The sequence below is a fragment of the Pholcus phalangioides genome, unplaced genomic scaffold, assembly GCF_987345545.1.
Source record: "Pholcus phalangioides strain wild (caught in Gottingen) unplaced genomic scaffold, Ppha-v1.0 ptg000017l_1, whole genome shotgun sequence".
Classification (NCBI taxonomy): domain Eukaryota; kingdom Metazoa; phylum Arthropoda; class Arachnida; order Araneae; family Pholcidae; genus Pholcus; species Pholcus phalangioides.
In genome coordinates, this window is record NW_028301610.1 from 47,853,124 (window position 1) to 47,868,347 (window position 15,224).

A 15,224-nucleotide genomic window follows, 5' to 3' on the forward strand; every position below is an offset into this window, starting at 1 on the left:
ATTTTATTTAATTTGTTTTCGTTTGAATAAAATTAAGCAAAGAAATTGAGTTGAAAATTTTAGCATAATCCTTGTTAAGAAGGCCACGCATACCGAATATAGGTTTGGTAGAGTACAAGAATATTGTGGAAGAGATGGTGAAAAAATGAGAGAAAGAAAAAAAATTTTCGATAAAAAAATTGAAAGTAATTTTTCTTCAATTTTAGTCGAGTCCCATATCTGATACAATGGATTGCCACTTGTGGCTAGCGTGCCGCGGGTTGGCAACCTTCTGGTAAATCTCTTTCAGACCCGATTCCTTGGAATTTTCAAAATGTTTTTTGGCATTTTTGATGCTCAAAAAATGCATTAAAGGCATAAATGTCAGCAAATCTTCATTTTTTTCCTTTTTCAAATGTTCAGTTTTTTATTAGTTTATTTTTTTTTCCTGAATAAATAATTCGTTGTCTTCAAATTTTTTCAGCCAACATGATATACAAGGTACATTCAACTTCACATACAATTATTTCCAGAATTTTACTACACACTTTTATGTAATGGATTGCACTTTTCCCCGAGCCATCTCAAAAACTCCTGAAAGTTCAACTTTAACTCTCTGCTGCTGTCTGATAAGTCCGGTCAAACAAAATTTTGCGGACTTGTGATCCCGGTTTTGGTGCTTTTTGCTTGAACGCCAACGACATTATCTCAAACCGATCAGGCAGATTCTTTTCGTGAAGCGTAGTGTAGCGTAAGCAAAATTTCCTGATGATTCGGTTGAGCGATTATGATAGAGTATTTTTATTTGTTTTACAGCTCACTTATTTCGATTCATATTTAATTATATACATTCCATTATTTTTTCGATTTGCCACAAGCCTTGTATTTTTACAAATGTCCATCAAAAAATGAAATTTATTTCACTCGCCTAGCAACAACATGTTTGAAGCGAGTTAAAAAATTGAGGTGTTTATTAAATTTGTGAGAAATTCCGACTTTAGATGTTTATTTTGTTGAGGCGATCATCGGACGTAATGTGCACAATATGCCCGGATAGCTCAGTCGGTAGAGCGTTAGGCTTTTAACCTAACGGTCCAGGGTTCGAGCCCCTGTCCGGGCTATGTTTTTTTTTTTTCTCTCACTTGAATCAAATGGTTGAAACATGGGTTGCATAATATAATAATCTCTCTCTCCCCCTCAGTAATTAGCAATCACTCTCGTTTTTTGTTTAGAATTTTTTTTACACGAAGGTACACTAAAGTTTTTGTCCCTGCATCTAGTTTGATAACATAATTCGTTTAATATTCGCGAAAGTGTAATCAACATTAAGAAAACTTTATAAAATATACATTGTTTGGTTTCACGAGACAAAATTCGTATATCCCAGGGGTGCAAACCTTTTGCAAGCCGTGGAACTTTTTAAGAACATTTATGATGCACGTGCCAGTTGTAAAATTTAACGGAGATCACACGTCCTGCTTTTACGGGACACCATTTTTTTTTCTGTTCAGGCCATTTTCTTGTTTTCCATAAAAATGTTTCTTTTGTTGCCTTTTTAACTCTAAGGCCAATGTTACACTATAACAGTTTTAAAAAATTTCTTTTGTAAAACTTGATGAATACAATGAATAAGCTTATCGGTTGCAATCCTTCGAATGTTACCGATTGCATTTGCCAAGGTTTGTAACAGAACTTTTATGAAACTTTCATAGTGTAATACCGGCCTAGGGCCAGAATTTTATACTATAAAAGTTTTGTGCTTTTATAAAACTTGAGAAATACTATAAAACTTGGAAAATACATCTGATTGGTGACATTCGAGCAAGTACAACTGATCAGTTTATTACTTGTATTTTTGAAGTTTTATAAAAACACTTTTACAAAAAGTTTACATTGTAATCTTGGCCTTAGTACGCGTTTTCAAATGAAAAACAATCCGAAAACGCATTGAAAAAAAATTATCTTCGTCGGCTGTGTTAATGCATTTGCCCCAGGCTCCTCAAGGGAATAAGCGGCCTCGTGATAATGAGATTTAATTACTATTATTTTTTTGCAAGAGTAAGTATAGTAATCGTTAGGCTAGATGGGGACCCATAATACTGCATCAGTTTGCTCGGGGGCCGATAGTGCTATCAAAAGATTCCTTATTATCTCATAATTTTATTTAATTTGTTTTCGTTTGAATAAAATTAAGCAAAGAAATTGAGTTGAAAATTTTAGCATAATCCTTGTTAAGAAGGCCACGCATACCGAATATAGGTTTGGTAGAGTACAAGAATATTGTGGAAGAGATGGTGAAAAAATGAGAGAAAGAAAAAAAATTTTCGATAAAAAAATTGAAAGTAATTTTTCTTCAATTTTAGTCGAGTCCCATATGTGATACAATGGATTGCCACTTGTGGCTAGCGTGCCGCGGGTTGGCAACCTTCTGGTAAATCTCTTTCAGACCCGATTCCTTGGAATTTTCAAAATGTTTTTTGGCATTTTTGATGCTCAAAAAATGCATTAAAGGCATAAATGTCAGCAAATCTTCATTTTTTTCCTTTTTCAAATGTTCAGTTTTTTATTAGTTTATTTTTTTTTCCTGAATAAATAATTCGTTGTCTTCAAATTTTTTCAGCCAACATGATATACAAGGTACATTCAACTTCACATACAATTATTTCCAGAATTTTACTACACACTTTTATGTAATGGATTGCACTTTTCCCCGAGCCATCTCAAAAACTCCTGAAAGTTCAACTTTAACTCTCTGCTGCTGTCTGATAAGTCCGGTCAAACAAAATTTTGCGGACTTGTGATCCCGGTTTTGGTGCTTTTTGCTTGAACGCCAACGACATTATCTCAAACCGATCAGGCAGATTCTTTTCGTGAAGCGTAGTGTAGCGTAAGCAAAATTTCCTGATGATTCGGTTGAGCGATTATGATAGAGTATTTTTATTTGTTTTACAGCTCACTTATTTCGATTCATATTTAATTATATACATTCCATTATTTTTTCGATTTGCCACAAGCCTTGTATTTTTACAAATGTCCATCAAAAAATGAAATTTATTTCACTCGCCTAGCAACAACATGTTTGAAGCGAGTTAAAAAATTGAGGTGTTTATTAAATTTGTGAGAAATTCCGACTTTAGATGTTTATTTTGTTGAGGCGATCATCGGACGTAATGTGCACAATATGCCCGGATAGCTCAGTCGGTAGAGCGTTAGGCTTTTAACCTAACGGTCCAGGGTTCGAGCCCCTGTCCGGGCTATGTTTTTTTTTTTTCTCTCACTTGAATCAAATGGTTGAAACATGGGTTGCATAATATAATAATCTCTCTCTCCCCCTCAGTAATTAGCAATCACTCTCGTTTTTTGTTTAGAATTTTTTTTACACGAAGGTACACTAAAGTTTTTGTCCCTGCATCTAGTTTGATAACATAATTCGTTTAATATTCGCGAAAGTGTAATCAACATTAAGAAAACTTTATAAAATATACATTGTTTGGTTTCACGAGACAAAATTCGTATATCCCAGGGGTGCAAACCTTTTGCAAGCCGTGGAACTTTTTAAGAACATTTATGATGCACGTGCCAGTTGTAAAATTTAACGGAGATCACACGTCCTGCTTTTACGGGACACCATTTTTTTTTCTGTTCAGGCCATTTTCTTGTTTTCCATAAAAATGTTTCTTTTGTTGCCTTTTTAACTCTAAGGCCAATGTTACACTATAACAGTTTTAAAAAATTTCTTTTGTAAAACTTGATGAATACAATGAATAAGCTTATCGGTTGCAATCCTTCGAATGTTACCGATTGCATTTGCCAAGGTTTGTAACAGAACTTTTATGAAACTTTCATAGTGTAATACCGGCCTAGGGCCAGAATTTTATACTATAAAAGTTTTGTGCTTTTATAAAACTTGAGAAATACTATAAAACTTGGAAAATACATCTGATTGGTGACATTCGAGCAAGTACAACTGATCAGTTTATTACTTGTATTTTTCAAGTTTTATAAAAACACTTTTACAAAAAGTTTACATTGTAATCTTGGCCTTAGTACGCGTTTTCAAATGAAAAACAATCCGAAAACGCATTGAAAAAAAATTATCTTCGTCGGCTGTGTTAATGCATTTGCCCCAGGCTCCTCAAGGGAATAAGCGGCCTCGTGATAATGAGATTTAATTACTATTATTTTTTTGCAAGAGTAAGTATAGTAATCGTTAGGCTAGATGGGGACCCATAATACTGCATCAGTTTGCTCGGGGGCCGATAGTGCTATCAAAAGATTCCTTATTATCTCATAATTTTATTTAATTTGTTTTCGTTTGAATAAAATTAAGCAAAGAAATTGAGTTGAAAATTTTAGCATAATCCTTGTTAAGAAGGCCACGCATACCGAATATAGGTTTGGTAGAGTACAAGAATATTGTGGAAGAGATGGTGAAAAAATGAGAGAAAGAAAAAAAATTTTCGATAAAAAAATTGAAAGTAATTTTTCTTCAATTTTAGTCGAGTCCCATATCTGATACAATGGATTGCCACTTGTGGCTAGCGTGCCGCGGGTTGGCAACCTTCTGGTAAATCTCTTTCAGACCCGATTCCTTGGAATTTTCAAAATGTTTTTTGGCATTTTTGATGCTCAAAAAATGCATTAAAGGCATAAATGTCAGCAAATCTTCATTTTTTTCCTTTTTCAAATGTTCAGTTTTTTATTAGTTTATTTTTTTTTCCTGAATAAATAATTCGTTGTCTTCAAATTTTTTCAGCCAACATGATATACAAGGTACATTCAACTTCACATACAATTATTTCCAGAATTTTACTACACACTTTTATGTAATGGATTGCACTTTTCCCCGAGCCATCTCAAAAACTCCTGAAAGTTCAACTTTAACTCTCTGCTGCTGTCTGATAAGTCCGGTCAAACAAAATTTTGCGGACTTGTGATCCCGGTTTTGGTGCTTTTTGCTTGAACGCCAAGGACATTATCTCAAACCGATCAGGCAGATTCTTTTCGTGAAGCGTAGTGTAGCGTAAGCAAAATTTCCTAATGATTCGGTTGAGCGATTATGATAGAGTATTTTTATTTGTTTTACAGCTCACTTATTTCGATTCATATTTAATTATATACATTCCATTATTTTTTCGATTTGCCACAAGCCTTGTATTTTTACAAATGTCCATCAAAAAATGAAATTTATTTCACTCGCCTAGCAACAACATGTTTGAAGCGAGTTAAAAAATTGAGGTGTTTATTAAATTTGTGAGAAATTCCGACTTTAGATGTTTATTTTGTTGAGGCGATCATCGGACGTAATGTGCACAATATGCCCGGATAGCTCAGTCGGTAGAGCGTTAGGCTTTTAACCTAACGGTCCAGGGTTCGAGCCCCTGTCCGGGCTAAGTTTTTTTTTTTTTTTTTCTCTCACTTGAATCAAATGGTTGAAACATGGGTTGCATAATATAATAATCTCTCTCTCCCCCTCAGTAATTAGCAATCACTCTCGTTTTTTGTTTAGAATTTTTTTTACACGAAGGTACACTAAAGTTTTTGTCCCTGCATCTAGTTTGATAACATAATTCGTTTAATATTCGCGAAAGTGTAATCAACATTAAGAAAACTTTATAAAATGTACAATGTTTGGTTTCACGAGACAAAATTCGTATATCCCAGGGGTGCCAACCTTTTGCAAGCCGTGGAACTTTTTAAGAACATTTATGATGCACGTGCCAGTTGTAAAATTTAACGGAGATCACACGTCCTGCTTTTACGGGACACCATTTTTTTTTTTTTTGTTTAGGCCATTTTCTTGTTTTCCATAAAAATGTTTCTTTTGTTGCCTTTTTAACTCTAAGGCCAATGTTACACTATAACAACAGTTTTAAAAAATTTCTTTTGTAAAACTTGATGAATACAATGAATAAGCTTATTGGTTGCAATCCTTCGAATGTTACCGATTGCATTTGCCAAGGTTTGTAACAGAACTTTTAGGAAACTTTCATAGTGTAATACCGGCCTAGGGCCAGAATTTTATACTATAAAAGTTTTGTGCTTTTATAAAACTTGAGAAATACTATAAAACTTGGAAAATACATCTGATTGGTGACATTCGAGCAAGTACAACTGATCAGTTTATTACTTGTATTTTTCAAGTTTTATAAAAACACTTTTACAAAAAGTTTACATTGTAATCTTGGCCTTAGTACGCGTTTTCAAATGAAAAACAATCCGAAAACGCATTGAAAAAAAATTATCTTCGTCGGCTGTGTTAATGCATTTGCCCCAGGCTCCTCAAGGGAATAAGCGGCCTCGTGATAATGAGATTTAATTACTATTATTTTTTTGCAAGAGTAAGTATAGTAATCGTTAGGCTAGATGGGGACCCATAATACTGCATCAGTTTGCTCGGGGGCCGATAGTGCTATCAAAAGATTCCTTATTATCTCATAATTTTATTTAATTTGTTTTCGTTTGAATAAAATTAAGCAAAGAAATTGAGTTGAAAATTTTAGCATAATCCTTGTTAAGAAGGCCACGCATACCGAATATAGGTTTGGTAGAGTACAAGAATATTGTGGAAGAGATGGTGAAAAAATGAGAGAAAGAAAAAAAATTTTCGATAAAAAAATTGAAAGTAATTTTTCTTCAATTTTAGTCGAGTCCCATATCTGATACAATGGATTGCCACTTGTGGCTAGCGTGCCGCGGGTTGGCAACCTTCTGGTAAATCTCTTTCAGACCCGATTCCTTGGAATTTTCAAAATGTTTTTTGGCATTTTTGATGCTCAAAAAATGCATTAAAGGCATAAATGTCAGCAAATCTTCATTTTTTTCCTTTTTCAAATGTTCAGTTTTTTATTAGTTTATTTTTTTTTCCTGAATAAATAATTCGTTGTCTTCAAATTTTTTCAGCCAACATGATATACAAGGTACATTCAACTTCACATACAATTATTTCCAGAATTTTACTACACACTTTTATGTAATGGATTGCACTTTTCCCCGAGCCATCTCAAAAACTCCTGAAAGTTCAACTTTAACTCTCTGCTGCTGTCTGATAAGTCCGGTCAAACAAAATTTTGCGGACTTGTGATCCCGGTTTTGGTGCTTTTTGCTTGAACGCCAACGACATTATCTCAAACCGATCAGGCAGATTCTTTTCGTGAAGCGTAGTGTAGCGTAAGCAAAATTTCCTGATGATTCGGTTGAGCGATTATGATAGAGTATTTTTATTTGTTTTACAGCTCACTTATTTCGATTCATATTTAATTATATACATTCCATTATTTTTTCGATTTGCCACAAGCCTTGTATTTTTACAAATGTCCATCAAAAAATGAAATTTATTTCACTCGCCTAGCAACAACATGTTTGAAGCGAGTTAAAAAATTGAGGTGTTTATTAAATTTGTGTGAAATTCCGACTTTAGATGTTTATTTTGTTGAGGCGATCATCGGACGTAATGTGCACAATATGCCCGGATAGCTCAGTCGGTAGAGCGTTAGGCTTTTAACCTAACGGTCCAGGGTTCGAGCCCCTGTCCGGGCTAAGTTTTTTTTTTTTTTTTTCTCTCACTTGAATCAAATGGTTGAAACATGGGTTGCATAATATAATAATCTCTCTCTCCCCCTCAGTAATTAGCAATCACTCTCGTTTTTTGTTTAGAATTTTTTTTACACGAAGGTACACTAAAGTTTTTGTCCCTGCATCTAGTTTGATAACATAATTCGTTTAATATTCGCGAAAGTGTAATCAACATTAAGAAAACTTTATAAAATGTACAATGTTTGGTTTCACGAGACAAAATTCGTATATCCCAGGGGTGCCAACCTTTTGCAAGCCGTGGAACTTTTTAAGAACATTTATGATGCACGTGCCAGTTGTAAAATTTAACGGAGATCACACGTCCTGCTTTTACGGGACACCATTTTTTTTTTTTTTGTTTAGGCCATTTTCTTGTTTTCCATAAAAATGTTTCTTTTGTTGCCTTTTTAACTCTAAGGCCAATGTTACACTATAACAACAGTTTTAAAAAATTTCTTTTGTAAAACTTGATGAATACAATGAATAAGCTTATTGGTTGCAATCCTTCGAATGTTACCGATTGCATTTGCCAAGGTTTGTAACAGAACTTTTAGGAAACTTTCATAGTGTAATACCGGCCTAGGGCCAGAATTTTATACTATAAAAGTTTTGTGCTTTTATAAAACTTGAGAAATACTATAAAACTTGGAAAATACATCTGATTGGTGACATTCGAGCAAGTACAACTGATCAGTTTATTACTTGTATTTTTCAAGTTTTATAAAAACACTTTTACAAAAAGTTTACATTGTAATCTTGGCCTTAGTACGCGTTTTCAAATGAAAAACAATCCGAAAACGCATTGAAAAAAAATTATCTTCGTCGGCTGTGTTAATGCATTTGCCCCAGGCTCCTCAAGGGAATAAGCGGCCTCGTGATAATGAGATTTAATTACTATTATTTTTTTGCAAGAGTAAGTATAGTAATCGTTAGGCTAGATGGGGACCCATAATACTGCATCAGTTTGCTCGGGGGCCGATAGTGCTATCAAAAGATTCCTTATTATCTCATAATTTTATTTAATTTGTTTTCGTTTGAATAAAATTAAGCAAAGAAATTGAGTTGAAAATTTTAGCATAATCCTTGTTAAGAAGGCCACGCATACCGAATATAGGTTTGGTAGAGTACAAGAATATTGTGGAAGAGATGGTGAAAAAATGAGAGAAAGAAAAAAAATTTTCGATAAAAAAATTGAAAGTAATTTTTCTTCAATTTTAGTCGAGTCCCATATCTGATACAATGGATTGCCACTTGTGGCTAGCGTGCCGCGGGTTGGCAACCTTCTGGTAAATCTCTTTCAGACCCGATTCCTTGGAATTTTCAAAATGTTTTTTGGCATTTTTGATGCTCAAAAAATGCATTAAAGGCATAAATGTCAGCAAATCTTCATTTTTTTCCTTTTTCAAATGTTCAGTTTTTTATTAGTTTATTTTTTTTTCCTGAATAAATAATTCGTTGTCTTCAAATTTTTTCAGCCAACATGATATACAAGGTACATTCAACTTCACATACAATTATTTCCAGAATTTTACTACACACTTTTATGTAATGGATTGCACTTTTCCCCGAGCCATCTCAAAAACTCCTGAAAGTTCAACTTTAACTCTCTGCTGCTGTCTGATAAGTCCGGTCAAACAAAATTTTGCGGACTTGTGATCCCGGTTTTGGTGCTTTTTGCTTGAACGCCAACGACATTATCTCAAACCGATCAGGCAGATTCTTTTCGTGAAGCGTAGTGTAGCGTAAGCAAAATTTCCTGATGATTCGGTTGAGCGATTATGATAGAGTATTTTTATTTGTTTTACAGCTCACTTATTTCGATTCATATTTAATTATATACATTCCATTATTTTTTCGATTTGCCACAAGCCTTGTATTTTTACAAATGTCCATCAAAAAATGAAATTTATTTCACTCGCCTAGCAACAACATGTTTGAAGCGAGTTAAAAAATTGAGGTGTTTATTAAATTTGTGAGAAATTCGACTTTAGATGTTTATTTTGTTGAGGCGATCATCGGACGTAATGTGCACAATATGCCCGGATAGCTCAGTCGGTAGAGCGTTAGGCTTTTAACCTAACGGTCCAGGGTTCGAGCCCCTGTCCGGGCTATGTTTTTTTTTTTTCTCTCACTTGAATCAAATGGTTGAAACATGGGTTGCATAATATAATAATCTCTCTCTCCCCCTCAGTAATTAGCAATCACTCTCGTTTTTTGTTTACAATTTTTTTTTACACGAAGGTACACTAAAGTTTTTGTCCCTGCATCTAGTTTGATAACATAATTCGTTTAATATTCGCGAAAGTGTAATCAACATTAAGAAAACTTTATAAAATGCACAATGTTTGGTTTTACGAGACAAAATTCGTATATCCCAGGGGTGCCAACCTTTTGCAAGCCGTGGAACTTTTTAAGAACATTTATGATGCACGTGCCAGTTGTAAAATTTAACGGAGATCACACGTCCTGCTTTTACGGGACACCATTTTTTTTTTCTGTTTAGGCCATTTTCTTGTTTTCCACAAAAATGTTTCTTTTGTTGCCTTTTTAACTCTAAGGCCAATGTTACACTATAACAGTTTTAAAAAATTTCTTTTGTAAAACTTGATGAATACAATGAATAAGCTTATCGGTTGCAATCCTTCGAATGTTACCGATTGCATTTGCCAAGGTTTGTAACAGAACTTTTATGAAACTTTCATAGTGTAATACCGGCCTAGGGCCAGAATTTTATACTATAAAAGTTTTGTGCTTTTATAAAACTTGAGAAATACTATAAAACTTGGAAAATACATCTGATTGGTGACATTCGAGCAAGTACAACTGATCAGTTTATTACTTGTATTTTTCAAGTTTTATAAAAACACTTTTACAAAAAGTTTACATTGTAATCTTGGCCTTAGTACGCGTTTTCAAATGAAAAACAATCCGAAAACGCATTGAAAAAAAATTATCTTCGTCGGCTGTGTTAATGCATTTGCCCCAGGCTCCTCAAGGGAATAAGCGGCCTCGTGATAATGAGATTTAATTACTATTATTTTTTTGCAAGAGTAAGTATAGTAATCGTTAGGCTAGATGGGGACCCATAATACTGCATCAGTTTGCTCGGGGGCCGATAGTGCTATCAAAAGATTCCTTATTATCTCATAATTTTATTTAATTTGTTTTCGTTTGAATAAAATTAAGCAAAGAAATTGAGTTGAAAATTTTAGCATAATCCTTGTTAAGAAGGCCACGCATACCGAATATAGGTTTGGTAGAGTACAAGAATATTGTGGAAGAGATGGTGAAAAAATGAGAGAAAGAAAAAAAATTTTCGATAAAAAAATTGAAAGTAATTTTTCTTCAATTTTAGTCGAGTCCCATATCTGATACAATGGATTGCCACTTGTGGCTAGCGTGCCGCGGGTTGGCAACCTTCTGGTAAATCTCTTTCAGACCCGATTCCTTGGAATTTTCAAAATGTTTTTTGGCATTTTTGATGCTCAAAAAATGCATTAAAGGCATAAATGTCAGCAAATCTTCATTTTTTTCCTTTTTCAAATGTTCAGTTTTTTATTAGTTTATTTTTTTTTCCTGAATAAATAATTCGTTGTCTTCAAATTTTTTCAGCCAACATGATATACAAGGTACATTCAACTTCACATACAATTATTTCCAGAATTTTACTACACACTTTTATGTAATGGATTGCACTTTTCCCCGAGCCATCTCAAAAACTCCTGAAAGTTCAACTTTAACTCTCTGCTGCTGTCTGATAAGTCCGGTCAAACAAAATTTTGCGGACTTGTGATCCCGGTTTTGGTGCTTTTTGCTTGAACGCCAACGACATTATCTCAAACCGATCAGGCAGATTCTTTTCGTGAAGCGTAGTGTAGCGTAAGCAAAATTTCCTGATGATTCGGTTGAGCGATTATGATAGAGTATTTTTATTTGTTTTACAGCTCACTTATTTCGATTCATATTTAATTATATACATTCCATTATTTTTTCGATTTGCCACAAGCCTTGTATTTTTACAAATGTCCATCAAAAAATGAAATTTATTTCACTCGCCTAGCAACAACATGTTTGAAGCGAGTTAAAAAATTGAGGTGTTTATTAAATTTGTGAGAAATTCGACTTTAGATGTTTATGTTGTTGAGGCGATCATCGGACGTAATGTGTACAATATGCCCGGCTAGCTCAGTCGGTAGAGCGTTAGGCTTTTAACCTAACGGTCCAGGGTTCGAGCCCCTGTCCGGGCTATGTTTTTTTTTTTTCTCTCACTTGAATCAAATGGTTGAAACATGGGTTGCATAATATAATAATCTCTCTCTCCCCCTCAGTAATTAGCAATCACTCTCGTTTTTTGTTTAGAATTTTTTTTACACGAAGGTACACTAAAGTTTTTGTCCCTGCATCTAGTTTGATAACATAATTCGTTTAATATTCGCGAAAGTGTAATCAACATTAAGAAAACTTTATAAAATATACATTGTTTGGTTTCACGAGACAAAATTCGTATATCCCAGGGGTGCAAACCTTTTGCAAGCCGTGGAACTTTTTAAGAACATTTATGATGCACGTGCCAGTTGTAAAATTTAACGGAGATCACACGTCCTGCTTTTACGGGACACCATTTTTTTTTCTGTTCAGGCCATTTTCTTGTTTTCCATAAAAATGTTTCTTTTGTTGCCTTTTTAACTCTAAGGCCAATGTTACACTATAACAGTTTTAAAAAATTTCTTTTGTAAAACTTGATGAATACAATGAATAAGCTTATCGGTTGCAATCCTTCGAATGTTACCGATTGCATTTGCCAAGGTTTGTAACAGAACTTTTATGAAACTTTCATAGTGTAATACCGGCCTAGGGCCAGAATTTTATACTATAACAGTTTTGTGCTTTTATAAAACTTGAGAAATACTATAAAACTTGGAAAATACATCTGATTGGTGACATTCGAGCAAGTACAACTGATCAGTTTATTACTTGTATTTTTCAAGTTTTATAAAAACACTTTTACAAAAAGTTTACATTGTAATCTTGGCCTTAGTACGCGTTTTCAAATGAAAAACAATCCGAAAACGCATTGAAAAAAAATTATCTTCGTCGGCTGTGTTAATGCATTTGCCCCAGGCTCCTCAAGGGAATAAGCGGCCTCGTGATAATGAGATTTAATTACTATTATTTTTTTGCAAGAGTAAGTATAGTAATCGTTAGGCTAGATGGGGACCCATAATACTGCATCAGTTTGCTCGGGGGCCGATAGTGCTATCAAAAGATTCCTTATTATCTCATAATTTTATTTAATTTGTTTTCGTTTGAATAAAATTAAGCAAAGAAATTGAGTTGAAAATTTTAGCATAATCCTTGTTAAGAAGGCCACGCATACCGAATATAGGTTTGGTAGAGTACAAGAATATTGTGGAAGAGATGGTGAAAAAATGAGAGAAAGAAAAAAAATTTTCGATAAAAAAATTGAAAGTAATTTTTCTTCAATTTTAGTCGAGTCCCATATCTGATACAATGGATTGCCACTTGTGGCTAGCGTGCCGCGGGTTGGCAACCTTCTGGTAAATCTCTTTCAGACCCGATTCCTTGGAATTTTCAAAATGTTTTTTGGCATTTTTGATGCTCAAAAAATGCATTAAAGGCATAAATGTCAGCAAATCTTCATTTTTTTCCTTTTTCAAATGTTCAGTTTTTTATTAGTTTATTTTTTTTTCCTGAATAAATAATTCGTTGTCTTCAAATTTTTTCAGCCAACATGATATACAAGGTACATTCAACTTCACATACAATTATTTCCAGAATTTTACTACACACTTTTATGTAATGGATTGCACTTTTCCCCGAGCCATCTCAAAAACTCCTGAAAGTTCAACTTTAACTCTCTGCTGCTGTCTGATAAGTCCGGTCAAACAAAATTTTGCGGACTTGTGATCCCGGTTTTGGTGCTTTTTGCTTGAACGCCAACGACATTATCTCAAACCGATCAGGCAGATTCTTTTCGTGAAGCGTAGTGTAGCGTAAGCAAAATTTCCTGATGATTCGGTTGAGCGATTATGATAGAGTATTTTTATTTGTTTTACAGCTCACTTATTTCGATTCATATTTAATTATATACATTCCATTATTTTTTCGATTTGCCACAAGCCTTGTATTTTTACAAATGTCCATCAAAAAATGAAATTTATTTCACTCGCCTAGCAACAACATGTTTGAAGCGAGTTAAAAAATTGAGGTGTTTATTAAATTTGTGAGAAATTCGACTTTAGATGTTTATTTTGTTGAGGCGATCATCGGACGTAATGTGCACAATATGCCCGGATAGCTCAGTCGGTAGAGCGTTAGGCTTTTAACCTAACGGTCCAGGGTTCGAGCCCCTGTCCGGGCTATGTTTTTTTTTTTTCTCTCACTTGAATCAAATGGTTGAAACATGGGTTGCATAATATAATAATCTCTCTCTCCCCCTCAGTAATTAGCAATCACTCTCGTTTTTTGTTTACAATTTTTTTTTACACGAAGGTACACTAAAGTTTTTGTCCCTGCATCTAGTTTGATAACATAATTCGTTTAATATTCGCGAAAGTGTAATCAACATTAAGAAAACTTTATAAAATGCACAATGTTTGGTTTTACGAGACAAAATTCGTATATCCCAGGGGTGCCAACCTTTTGCAAGCCGTGGAACTTTTTAAGAACATTTATGATGCACGTGCCAGTTGTAAAATTTAACGGAGATCACACGTCCTGCTTTTACGGGACACCATTTTTTTTTTCTGTTTAGGCCATTTTCTTGTTTTCCACAAAAATGTTTCTTTTGTTGCCTTTTTAACTCTAAGGCCAATGTTACACTATAACAGTTTTAAAAAATTTCTTTTGTAAAACTTGATGAATACAATGAATAAGCTTATCGGTTGCAATCCTTCGAATGTTACCGATTGCATTTGCCAAGGTTTGTAACAGAACTTTTATGAAACTTTCATAGTGTAATACCGGCCTAGGGCCAGAATTTTATACTATAAAAGTTTTGTGCTTTTATAAAACTTGAGAAATACTATAAAACTTGGAAAATACATCTGATTGGTGACATTCGAGCAAGTACAACTGATCAGTTTATTACTTGTATTTTTCAAGTTTTATAAAAACACTTTTACAAAAAGTTTACATTGTAATCTTGGCCTTAGTACGCGTTTTCAAATGAAAAACAATCCGAAAACGCATTGAAAAAAAATTATCTTCGTCGGCTGTGTTAATGCATTTGCCCCAGGCTCCTCAAGGGAATAAGCGGCCTCGTGATAATGAGATTTAATTACTATTATTTTTTTGCAAGAGTAAGTATAGTAATCGTTAGGCTAGATGGGGACCCATAATACTGCATCAGTTTGCTCGGGGGCCGATAGTGCTATCAAAAGATTCCTTATTATCTCATAATTTTATTTAATTTGTTTTCGTTTGAATAAAATTAAGCAAAGAAATTGAGTTGAAAATTTTAGCATAATCCTTGTTAAGAAGGCCACGCATACCGAATATAGGTTTGGTAGAGTACAAGAATATTGTGGAAGAGATGGTGAAAAAATGAGAGAAAGAAAAAAAATTTTCGATAAAAAAATTGAAAGTAATTTTTCTTCAATTTTAGTCGAGTCCCATATCTGATACAATGGATTGCCACTTGTGGCTAG

General features: G+C 33.9%; 7 non-coding genes across 7 annotated transcripts; all 7 read left to right on the forward strand.

The window, feature by feature from the left end:
• Nucleotides 1-1,026: 1,026 nt before the first annotated feature.
• TRNAK-UUU (transfer RNA lysine (anticodon UUU)) lies at nt 1,027-1,099 on the forward strand. Its single transcript has one exon. It is a non-coding gene; the product is annotated as a tRNA-Lys (tRNA).
• A 2,063-nt stretch (nt 1,100-3,162) lies between these two features.
• On the forward strand, nt 3,163-3,235 carry TRNAK-UUU (transfer RNA lysine (anticodon UUU)). The gene has a single exon. It is a non-coding gene; the product is annotated as a tRNA-Lys (tRNA).
• A 2,063-nt stretch (nt 3,236-5,298) lies between these two features.
• TRNAK-UUU (transfer RNA lysine (anticodon UUU)) lies at nt 5,299-5,371 on the forward strand. Its single transcript has one exon. It is a non-coding gene; the product is annotated as a tRNA-Lys (tRNA).
• Nucleotides 5,372-7,445: 2,074 nt separating this feature from the next.
• TRNAK-UUU (transfer RNA lysine (anticodon UUU)) lies at nt 7,446-7,518 on the forward strand. The gene has a single exon. It is a non-coding gene; the product is annotated as a tRNA-Lys (tRNA).
• A 2,073-nt stretch (nt 7,519-9,591) lies between these two features.
• TRNAK-UUU (transfer RNA lysine (anticodon UUU)) lies at nt 9,592-9,664 on the forward strand. The gene has a single exon. It is a non-coding gene; the product is annotated as a tRNA-Lys (tRNA).
• A 2,064-nt stretch (nt 9,665-11,728) lies between these two features.
• Nucleotides 11,729-11,801, forward strand: TRNAK-UUU (transfer RNA lysine (anticodon UUU)). The gene has a single exon. It is a non-coding gene; the product is annotated as a tRNA-Lys (tRNA).
• A 2,062-nt stretch (nt 11,802-13,863) lies between these two features.
• TRNAK-UUU (transfer RNA lysine (anticodon UUU)) lies at nt 13,864-13,936 on the forward strand. The gene has a single exon. It is a non-coding gene; the product is annotated as a tRNA-Lys (tRNA).
• Nucleotides 13,937-15,224: the final 1,288 nt, after the last annotated feature.